Here is an 11802-nt window from a genome sequence, read left to right as displayed (position 1 = left end):
AAGGCACAAATAATTTTTTTGTTGTTGTTGTTGTTGGTTTTTTGTTTTGACTGCACTGCACGGCTTGTGGGATTTTAGTTGCCTGACTAAGGATCAAACCCCTTGGCAGGGGACTTCCCTGGTGGTCCAGTGGTTAAGACTCTGTGCTTTCAATGCAGGGGGCACAGGTTCGATCCTTGGTCAGGGAACTAAGATCTCACATGCTGCACGGTGTGGCCAAAAGATAAAATAAAACAAACAAAAAAAAACCCTTGGCAGTGAGAGTGCAGAGTCCTAACCACTGGACCACCAGGGAATTCCCACAAATAATTCTTTTTAAGGTTTCCCATAACTTAAACTCTGTTTCAACGAACACTGCCATTACCATATAAAAAAGTGCCTGTTTCTTGACACTCTTGCCAAACTGGGTATTGAAATACTAAGTGAAATAAGGCATCTCATTGTTACTTTCAGTTTTGTTTCTTTGACTACAAATGAGCCTGCATCATGAACTGATGGTGTGTCTTATTTTTCCAGTCCAGCTGGCGGTGATGGGGGCTGGAGGAAGTGTGCTCTCTAGGCTTGGGGTCTCCTCCACCTTTTATCATAGAACTAGGCACAGATTTTTAAACAGTCTTTGTTGTTTAATTCGCATTTTTATATAATTTTAGTAACATTAATAGCTTTAGTTAAAAATGTATAGGTCAGGGCTTCCCTGGTGGCGCAGTGGTTGAGAATCCTCCTGCCAATGCTGGGGACACGGGTTTGATCCCTGGTCCGGCAAGATCCCACATGCCGCGGAGCAACTAAGCCTGTGCGCTACAACTACTGAGCCTGCACTCTGGAGCCCATGAGCCACAACTACTGAGCTCATGTGCCGCAACTACTGAAGCCCGCGTGCCTGGAGCCCATGCTCCACAATGAGAGAAGCCACAGCATTGAGAAGCCCGTGCACCGCAAAGAAGAATAGACGCCCACGCACAGCAACAGACCCAACACAGGCAAAAATAAATAAATAAAATAAATAAATTTATTAAAAAAAAAGAATTATGGGTCTTTTCTTCTCTAGTTTTACCCTCTTTTGAGTCACTCTCCGAGTAGCATCAGAGTGATCTTTCTAAAACATAGGTCTGATGGTGTCACCTCTTTCCAAAACCTTCAATGGCTCACTATCCCCTACTGGATAAAGCGTAAGCTCCTCGACCTGACATTTGTGGCCCCTTATGGTTTTACCTCAACCTCCCTTTCTAGCCTCATCTCCTACGGACTTCCCCCAGACCGTACCTCCCCGACCCTACAGCTAATCTCTCAGCCACACGAGACTCCAACTTGCTGCTTCCCATTCAAACGGAGGGCCTTCACCCACACTGTTCTCCTTGCCCGGAATCCCTTCTCCCTTCCTCACCTGGCAAAGGCCTCCTGAGCCTTTGCGATCCAGCTGAATATCCACTTTCCTGACTCCCCAAAGAGAGACAGCTTTGGTCCCGTCCCCGTGCCCCCGTAATACAATGATCACGCCTTGTCATCATTCTTTGCATGAGTCCCCAGCTCCTCCACTGCACTATGCATCCTTGGGGGCAGAAACTTAGTGCCTACATTTCCCTCCCCTGGCAGAGAGTAAGGGCTTCATACATGTTTTCTGTTGAAGAACAGTGTCTCTCTGATAATTTAATATTTGATTATAGAGGACGCACTCTGACACAAAAGCTGTCATCAAAGATGTATAAATTAAAACACAAAACTTCTCATCAAGATGTCTCCCAGGAATGGCTGGGTCAGAGCGGTTGGCTAGCTGCTAAGGTGTTTAATAAAAACCCCAGTTAATTAACAAGAAAAAGATTCCTTTGTGGTTTGCTTCAAGGCGGAGGACAGCCAGAAGCTGGTGCTGGAGACAGATCCCAGCTTCGCTTCAGGTTTCTTTCAGAACTTTTAGAGTTAAAAGAGCAATTTGACAGTATGACAATGTCTAACCACTTTGACCTCGCATCCCACTGCTAGGAACCCAAACAAGAGAGATACCAGCTCGTTGCGCAAGGACACGCATGTGAGGATGAGCTCTTGCTGCGTTGTTAGGAGGAAAGATAAGCAAATCATGCCTTATCCAGCCGTAGAATCCAAACAAATGTTTAAAAGAGTAAGGTAGATCTGTCTGTCATGAGATGGGAGTGAAATCCTATATAGGATTCCATTTTGCAAAACAACAACAACAGTAAGTTATATACATGGGTGTACACACACACACACAGAGTTTGTAAAGGTATTAGAGGAGATGTAGCAGGCTACACATCTAATCTCTGGGGAGAGAATTGAGGGGGAGGGAAGGAGTACGCTCACTTTTTTACCATCCCAGCTGTGGGTGGTTTCCATTTTTACAAGCACATATTAATTTTGTAGTTAAAGGGAAGATAAAGCCCTTTACAAAGCTGGCTTCCAAGTATCTTCTCAATCTTGACTCACAGGGCTTCCTCATTCCAGGGATAATCGAGTTAGAATAATCACTAACAACTGTCAGTTATGTTTTCTTTTCAAGCGTATCCTACCTGCTGCTGTGTGTTTTGATTGTCACAACAAACCCATGATAGACGTCTTTATTATCACCATCATCTTACATCTCAGGAAACTTGGATTCGTGAGTGTCTTGAATTTATCAAATTCACAAAGAAAAAAAATTATACAATGCTAGTGGAAATGATAGAATGGGCTCCCGGTATTCTGCTAGCTGGAGTGTAAGTCGGTACAAGCTTTCCGGGGAGCAATTTGACAATATGTATTAAAATTCTTTAAAACCTACATCCCTTTATCCTAGCAATTCCTTTTCTAGAAATTTATCCCAAGGATATAATTAAGGACATGCACAGAGTTTCAGCCACAAGGATGTTCATTTAGAAGATGCTTATGATACTGAAAAATTAGAAACCACTGAAATACCCAAGAATAGAAAATTACTTGAATAAATTATGTTCCATTCATATGAGAGAATATTATAAGTTCATTAAATAGTGGTGAAGAAGAATATTTAATGACAGGGAACACAGTTCATGATGCATTTTTAAAAGTGGGTCACAAACAGTATGTATTACATGAGTCTATTTTTGCTTTTAAAAAAAGAAAGAAAAAGGAACATAAGTAATATACACACATAGAGAAAAGGTGGAAAAAAGCGCACCAAAATGTTAGTACTAGTTACCTCTGGGAAGTGAGATTACTGAAGATTTTTTACTTGACTCCTTTTCTTAATTGTATTTTTATAACTCCCCCTTGCTAAATGTCCTACAATGAAAGTGTATCATTTTGAATTGTATCACATTTTTTAAAGGAGGTTCATCTCCTTGCTCTTCCCCGTGCAGCAACTTTTGTGCCTTCCTCCCTCCCAGACCCCTGCCCTCTCTACTCCTGGCAAACACTGCTCATTCTGCAAGGCCAACTCCTCCAGGAAGCCTGCCATGGTCTCTGCTGGCTTCTGGGCTCCCTAGCTCACACTCAGCTTTCTGTTCTTCTTGCATGAGACACAAGTGTCATGTGACACCGCCAAAGTACGCTGGGAAGTGGCTCATCAGCCCAGGAAGCTTAAGGCATCTCCAAAGCAAGCACTCGGTCCCCGGCCCTTTAAATAGATCTGGCTGCTCACACAGCAGGCATTTGGGTGCCTTAAAGCCCAGCAGCCCTCGAAGTCCCTCTACAGGCTTTCATCGGCGGCTCTCCCACTCAACCAGCCTCACTCTGTTCTTCGTGCTCAGCTCACTAATCTCTTGGTTCTGTCCCCAAACTCCCAGCACCCTGTGGGCTTGCCTTGCTCTGACCACTGGTCTGCCCATGCTTTGGAGTTCATCTTCTGGTTGCAGTGATGTCTGGGTAATAAGCAAGGCCACCTTCCTTCTGGTCCTCAAGCCCTTCACCAATCACTTGCACGAAGTCAGGGGTGGATAATGACCATAGCTTTCATGTACCAAATACCGACTATGTGCCAGGCACTCTGCCAGGTGCTTCACTGGCCAATCTCCTTTAATCTGCATAATAATAATAACCATAGCTGTCCTTTACTGAGTCCTTGCTCAACTCTTTACAGGCACCCCATTCTCCCAAGCATGAAAGAGAGTCTCAGAGAGGTAGGGTGAGTTACCCAAGGTCACAGAGCTAGTACGGAAGAGGCTGTGCCCCATCTCAAAGCAATCCTCGTCTGAGCACCAAATTCATCCCCTTAACTGGTACCCTTTGCTGCTCCTACAACTACCCTCTGAGATAGGTGTGAGAGATGAGCAAACTGAGTTTTGACAAGGTTAAGTCATGGTTCAAGGTCATTTCAGCAAAGCATCAGAGGGGCCTGGGAGTTTAGCGCAGGTCTGGTCTTGGTGAGGCACTGGATGAATAGGAAGGTCACAAAAGGGGAGAGTCTGGTGGGGGTGAGGAATGGGGCTAAGGTCCCCACCAGGAAGTCTGAGATTCACTGCTGGGCTCCAATCTTGGCAAGAGAAGTAACATCTGGGAAGGGGAGCTTCCCAGGGCTCCCCTCCACCCCAGAAACACCACCTACCTGTCTGGTACAGCACAGCTATTCTTAGATCATACGTGCCACTGTTCTCCTTGGCCTTGGGCTCAGGGATCTGCTGAGAGGGATGGAGGTGGGGTGCTCAGGGCCTTCTGGCATCTGGGGGAGCTCAGATAAGCTAGGGCTGTCACTGTTGACCTTCTAGAAAGCGAGCTGCCACGAGCAGAGGCCATGCCTCATACCGCTTCTCACCCACTGGGGGCATAACAAAAAATCCAAGGGATGGATCCTGGGTGCCAAGGGTGACACGGTAAATCTGGGCCCCAAGGTTCTTGGTTCAGCTCCTGGCTCTGTCACTAACTTTCCCTGGGGCTTTGAGCTTACTACTTTCCCCGCCGGTGCTATAACAGCTCCCCTCTGGGCTGTGGCATGATGGTGTGTGGGAAAGTGTTTTGAGATGTGGAGTCAAGAATAGCTGGTGCAGCCGTTCTGGAAAACAGCTTGGCAGTTCCTCAAAAAGTTAAACATACAGTTGCCATATGACCCAGCAATCACACCCCTAGGTACACACCCAAAAGAAACAAAAACAGATATCCACGCAAAAACTGGTACACAAACGTTCATAGCAGCATTACTCAGCCTCAAAGTGGAAATAACCCAAATGACCATCAGCTGATGAACGAATACACAAGATATCCTTAAAACAGTAGAATATTATTCAGCCATAAAAAAGAATCAAGTGCTGCCTACATGCTATAAAAATGGATGAAACTGGAAAACATTATAAGTGAAAGAAGTCAGGCACAAAAGGCCACATATATATGTGATTCCATTTACATAAAATATCCAGAATAGGGACTTCCCAGGTGGCGCAGTGGTTGGGACTCTGTGCTCCCAATGCAGGGGGCCAGGTTCGATCCCTGGTCAGGGAACTAGAGCCCACGTGTGTGCCACAACTAAGAGTTCGCATGCCACAACTAAGGAGCTCGCGTGCCGCAACTAAGGGGTCCGCCTGCCACAACTAAGACCCAGTGCAACCAAATAAATAAATAAATATTAAAAAGTATATATGTATCCAGAATAGGCAAGTCCGCAGAGACAGAAAGTAGACTAGTGGTTGCCTGGGGCAGGGGAAATTGGGTGGAGTGATTGCTAGTGGGTACAGGGTTTCTTTGGGATAATGAGAATGTTCTGGAAATAGTGGTGATGGGTACACAACCTTGAGAGTATACTAAAAACCACTGTACACTTTAAAAGGGAGAATGTTATGGTATGAGAATTAAAAAGAAGAGGAAGAAGAAGTGGCACTGACTTGGTGCTTACTCCTCCCAGCTCTGTGCTAAGCCCTTCCTGCATCTTACCTTAATCCTCCCAACAGCCCTCTAAAGGAAGGACTCTCATTATTGCTTTTCTGTAGATGAGGAAACTGAGGCAGAGGGAAGTTCAATAACTTGCCCGAGGTTGCACAGATCCTTGCGGTGCAGGTGCAAGGTCAGTGTGGACCCTGCGGTACTTTATACCTTTTCCTGTGACCAGTCTCTCTGTCCATCTCCCCCACAAGGCCATGGGCACCTGGGGAGGAGATGTCTCATCCTCGGAGACCCAGCCCAAGGCCTGGTTCTTAGACGTTTATTGAATGGACAGAGAATTGTGCTATCTTTGCCCTCTCGGCTTCTTCACAGAGAAATCGACTTCTCCCAAAAGCACAGCATCCGCCGCGAAACCTTAAGGCTGCCGGTTGCCGCTTTGCACTCGCCCTGAGGTTGCTGAGCCGATAGGCAAGAACCACCTCAAATCGAGACAAAATGCATTTGTGGTTTCGAAGGAAAGTCGTTAGAAGAAAAAGTCTGTCTTCCAAGGCCAAGGTTGCTCCAATTCCGTTTACTTAAAGTAGAAAGAAGACAATCCCGCCCCAGTGAGTCTGAGCCGGCTTGCAGGAAGGAGCGTTTTTTTGCTGAGTATCCACCACGAACCGCAGGAGAGAGCGGGCGGGAGACAGTGGGAGCCAAAGCAAACATTCTGAAGTCAGAGATAATGGGAGAAGGTAGGAGGAGTGGGAATAGGTTTGGAGGCCAAGCAGGAAACAGGTCTGAAAGGAAGGGTGGGAAAGCAGGAAGCTTTCCGAGCTTTTATGAAAAGATGGCCCTTCTGAGTCTGGGGGGAGATCCGTTTGGAGCCGGGCTGGCTGAGACAGCACCGAGCCCACCCTGCTCCAGCAGCCGCCTCCCAAGCTGCCCACTCCTTGCCATCCTGCACTGGGTCCCAAGGGTTCCTTCTAACAGAGAGATTGCCCCATCCCCCCACTGCTCAAAATCCTTCCGGGGCTCCCTATTGCCCATCATTCAGAGAACCACCCAGATGAAGCGTTCCAGGCTTCTGTGTCTACACTGGCCCCAGCCCTGCGTGTCCTTTCAGCTTTTTGTTGCCCCCTCCCTCTGTGGCACCACGCTGGGATCTAATGCACCCAACTGCATGCTCTTCCCTAAATGATCTCTACCTTTCCCAGCCTTTGTGTTTTTTCTTCTTCACAGCTATGTCTTACCTCCTCAAAAAGCACCTCGAGGGACTCTTTTCTCCACTGCTTAACTCTCCCTCAGTGTCTAGTCTGGTGCTGGCCATACACCAAATCCTCAGTAATTGCCAGAAGAATTAATCAAGTCACCAGAACGGTGGAGAGGGTTCTGGACAATCCACCTGTCTGGTCAGCTCTTTCGTAGCTGGATGTCTTAGGGTGGGGTACCCGGGAAGCAGCCTCTGAGAAAAGGACTGGGGTCCAAACAGTGCATTTTGGAGGTGAGCGTCAGTCTAGCGCGCTTTCATAAGCAGGTCACATTCCTAGCACTGGGGACTTCTGGGAAGTGGGATGAAACACCAGTTAGAGCTGCTGCCACAGCAAGGGGCAAGGGCTCTAGGGTATTTCCCTGCCATCGCCCTTTCGTCCTGGCTGAGGGCAGTTCTGGGGGTTTTACTCCTGGCCACACAGCTGCTCACAGCAGGACCCCACGGGCAGATTCCAGATGAGTAGGAGGGGTGAGGGTGTGCGGCTTCACCTTCACAGGCTTCACCTCCAAATGCGGGCCCTGCTCTCCTAGCCTCTGCATCTTTGCCTGTGCTGTTCCCATGCCTGGACCGCCCTCTTCCGGGCCTTTCCCTCCAGCAGGTGACTTCCTACGCCCCTACATGGCCCAGCCACATGGTCTCTCTCCAGAGGCTTCTCCTGACCCACCCTGGAGGAGTCCGTGCCTCTCCCAGCGGCCCCATACCACCCACTCTCCTTATCACTTGTGCAGGAGTTCCCACTGTACCGACCCTGTGCTATCACTGCGTCCACTAGTGACCCCGGAGCTTTGTCTGCCTGCCCCTCTGGCCTGGGAGCCCCGTGAAGGTGGGGTCTCTATCTGATTCATCTGTGTGCCTAGCACCCAGCAGAGTGAAGGTGTCCAGTGAATGAATAATTGAGTGAATAAGCAACAGTAATCTCAAATATTTGTTGACTGCTTCCTATGTGCCTGACTCTGATCTAAATTCTTTATGCGTGATGACATTTCATCTACACGGCCACCCACAAGGGAGGAGCTATCATTATCTGCAACATACAGAGGAGACATCCAAAGCAGAGAGGACTTCAGGAACGTGCCCAGGGCCTCACTGCTCTAAGTGGCTGAGCAGGTAATGACTGGGAGGAGCTTCCCTGGTCCCTCAGTAGTGCCACGCCCCCATAAACCAGGCGAAAATGGAGGCTCAGCTGGCCCAGGGCTCCTCCAAGCCACCTTGGGCTAGGAAGCCATCTGCTGGGAGGGTGGTGAGAAAGGAAAACAGAGGAGGCTGCAGAGAGGGACCTGGAGGCTGCCCTCCTGCGAGCCGGGAAACCTGCCCAGGTCTTAGGTAAGTGGAGCTGAGTGTGGGGTCCTGTGAGGAGCAGCCTGGGTGGGTGTGAAGGGTGTCAGGTCACATGATTTCTGGAAGGGCAGTTGTGACAACAGACTCTCCCAGCCAGACAGCTCCTTACAGGCTTCTAAGCAGCTTCTTATCCGTGATCCCATGTGCCCCTCATGGTCCCTTCCCCAACCCCAGTGACATGGGAAGAGACGGGTCTGCCCAGGGTCACAACAGAGCTGGGACTTCAAATTAGGTGTGTGTGACCCTGAGGGCAGTGCTCTTTCCACTGTGTCTCATCCTCAGTCAGGGTGCAGAGCAAACTTGCTTTCCCTCAGGGCTGGGGAGAGAGAGAGAGAGAGAGACATTAAGTCAGGCTCTCAGTACGTACCAGAAAAACCTCATTCCATTCTCTTCACAGCCTTATGAGACAAAGATCATTACCCTCTTTGAAAGCTGAAGAAACTGAGGCCCAGAGAGGTTAAGCAGCTCAGCCAAAGTCACACAGCATGGGAGCGGAGAGCTAGGAGGGGGGCCAGTTTGAAATGGCCCCAAAGCATAAAATCTAGCAGGTAGATAGGAGAAGAGGACATTGGAGGGACTGAAAATTAAGTTTTGCCAAATTGAATTCGGCAACTGCACTGTTTACCTACAACCTATTAATCTATACGCAGTTCATTCCAGAGAACCGGAGACAGGCTGCCTGAGAGACCTGCAGCTCAGACAATTCACCTTACAGCAGGCATGAAGCATACAGCCAAGGTCATGAGTAAGAATAGGATACCCACCGCTCCTGTGGCCAGAGGCAGCTGAACAGGCTGGCTGCCTACATAGTGGTCCCTAAGGCTTGACCTTAAGAGGTGCTAGGCTCTGTGCAGCAACCCCTGGGGGTTAGGGAGGGGCAGACGCATGAAAGCGTCTCAGAGAACAAGAAAGGACTTTGCTAGCCGCTGAAATCCCAACTGTTTCATGAAATTTTATTTGGCCTCTGGTGAAAGAACTAGCTGTGATCCAACAAGGGCAAAATTGCAGCTGCAGGGGCTTCCCTGGTGGCGCAGTGGTCAAGAGTCCGCCTGCCGATGCAGGGGACGCGGGTTCGTGCCCCGGTCCGGGAGGATCCCACATGCCGCAGAGCGGCTAGGCCCGTGGGCTGTGGCCGCTGGGCCTGCGCATCCGGAGCCTGTGCTCCGCAGCAGGAGAGGCCGCAGCGGTGAGAGGCTCGCGTACCGTAAAAAAAAAAAAAAAAAAAAAATTGCAGCTGCAGGAAAAAAACTAGTCTCTTAAAATGCAAAGGCTTGAAGGTGCTTTCCAGAGATTGCACTGAGATAAATTCAGTGGTAAAAGAGACATCCGTTTGGAAAGGATGACCATTTCGTGGGAATCACAGGTTTAGGAAAGATGTTTTTCTCAGTAATATGACAGTGAGCTTGCAGCAATTGTTCAAGTTGGCTGTTAAGGAGAGCTGGAATTCTCCTTATTACATTAGAAAGGTTTGGAATTAATAGGGAATCCACCATGCAGGGTGGAATGCACTTAACAAATACCAAAGGCATTTAAAAATTGAAGACCAAAGGTTACAGTTGTATTTTATCTTTGGAGAGTTTCCCAAACATTCTCACTTGCATTAAGTCACATGATCTGCAGAACCCTAACAGGGCAGGAAAGAGCGGCCAGCATTGCACGCATTCTTTAAACAAAACAAAACAAAACAAAACAAAAACAGCTTTTTTGAGATATAATCCACATGCCATACAGTTCACCCATTTAAAGGGTACAGTTCATTAGTTTTTAGTATATTCACAGAGTTGTGCAATCACCACCGCTATCTAATTTCAGAACACTTTCAAAAATAAACCCTGTATCCATTAGCGGTCATTCAAAATTCCTTCTTTCTCTCAGCCCCTGGCAACCACTAATCTACTTTCTGTCTCTATGGACTTACCTATTCCAGACATTTCATATTAATGGAATCATATAATATGTGGTATTAACGGGCTGAATTGTGTCTCCTCCCCACAAAATTCATATGTTGAAGTCCTAACCCTCAGTACCTCAGAATGTGACCCTGTTTGGAAATAGGGTTGTGTTGCAGATGTAATTAGTTAAAATCAGGTCTTTAGGGTGGACCGTAATCCAATGACTTGTGTCCTTATAAAAAGGGGAAATTTGGACACAGGGAGAACGCAACGTGAAGATGAATGCAGAGATTGAGGTGATGTTTCTACAAGCCCAGGAACACCGAAGATTGCCAGCAAACCACCAAAAGCTACAAGAGGCATGAACAGATTTCCTCAGAAGAAAGCAATGCTGCCGACACCTTCATCTTGGGCTTCTAGCCTCCAGAACTAGGAGACAATAAATTTCTGTTAGTTAAGCCACCTAGTCTATGGTACTTTGTTATGGCAGCCCTGGCACTCTAATACACAGGGTCTTTAGTGGCTAGCTTCTTTCAGGTAGCATCATGTTTTCAAGGTTCATCCATGTTGTAGCATGTATCAGTACTTTATTCTTTTGAAAACCAAATCATATTCTATTGTATGGATTTTATTGTATGGATATATACCACATTTTATTTATCCATTCATCCATCGATGTAATTTGGGTCTTATTTGCTATTATGAAAAATGCTGCTATGAACATTCATGTACAAGTTTTTATGTGGACGTATGTTTTCATTTCTCTTGGGTATAGACCTATATTTCTCTTTTCCAGCTGCAGAAACTGAGCCCCCATGAGACGACTTGCCCAAGGTTACCAGCTAGAGCATGGAAGAACTGTCCCTCCAACTTAGAACTGTTTGATTTCAAACTCAAAGGTCTTTCAACTCTATTAGGCTATACACACTCACATTCATGCAAACTCGTTCACACTTACACATGTCACACCCACATGACAGATAGTTCTTTGAGCCTGTTGTTTTGCCCAGGGAGCAGAAGTTCAACAAAAGCAATCAAACAGAAGTGGTGCGATACTGAGGCAGGTACTGAGACTTCCAAAGGATAAATAAGTCAGGACATTGATTTGAATATCACTGAGGGAAAGACCAAAAACATTTAAAGGGGTGTAAAGAGGTTAGTGAAGAGCAAATGGCTCGAATGTGGTCTCCCGTAGGGCGCACACAACTTCTATCGATTGCGACCAAATGTAATTTACCAGAAGAATAGTATGCAAGTCAAAGACGTTTATGTGAAGAGAGCCGCATTTGAAATCTGTACGGGGCTCTGCTCTCACCATCCAGTTACTCAGTGAGGGCGGGAACAGCTTACATAAGCAAACTGGCCTCCGATGGGGCGAGCGCAGGAAGATTTGATTTCACCGTTTCTGTGAGCGAACAGGATCAGAAGTTATTCTGAGCGGCCTCAAAGGAAAAGCGCCAGAAATCATAAATAAAGAAGAAGTCAAGCGTGTCCAGTGGCCATATCAAATGTGACATTCCTCCAGAATGTTTGAACGTGGTATCT

The 11802-nt window shown here is 47.3% G+C and overlaps 1 long non-coding RNA gene across 1 annotated transcript; it reads left to right on the top strand.

Annotated features, from left to right (window-relative positions):
• Window positions 1-8067: 8067 nt before the first annotated feature.
• LOC137226971 (uncharacterized) lies at window positions 8068-10715 on the top strand. Its single transcript, XR_010944634.1, has 2 exons — window positions 8068-8350; window positions 10501-10715. It is a non-coding gene; the product is annotated as an uncharacterized lncRNA (long non-coding RNA).
• The last annotated feature ends 1087 nt before the right edge of the window (window positions 10716-11802 follow it).

This window comes from Pseudorca crassidens, chromosome 7, assembly GCF_039906515.1.
Source record: "Pseudorca crassidens isolate mPseCra1 chromosome 7, mPseCra1.hap1, whole genome shotgun sequence".
Lineage (NCBI taxonomy): Eukaryota > Metazoa > Chordata > Mammalia > Artiodactyla > Delphinidae > Pseudorca > Pseudorca crassidens.
This window is presented reverse-complemented; position numbering and strand designations above follow the sequence as displayed.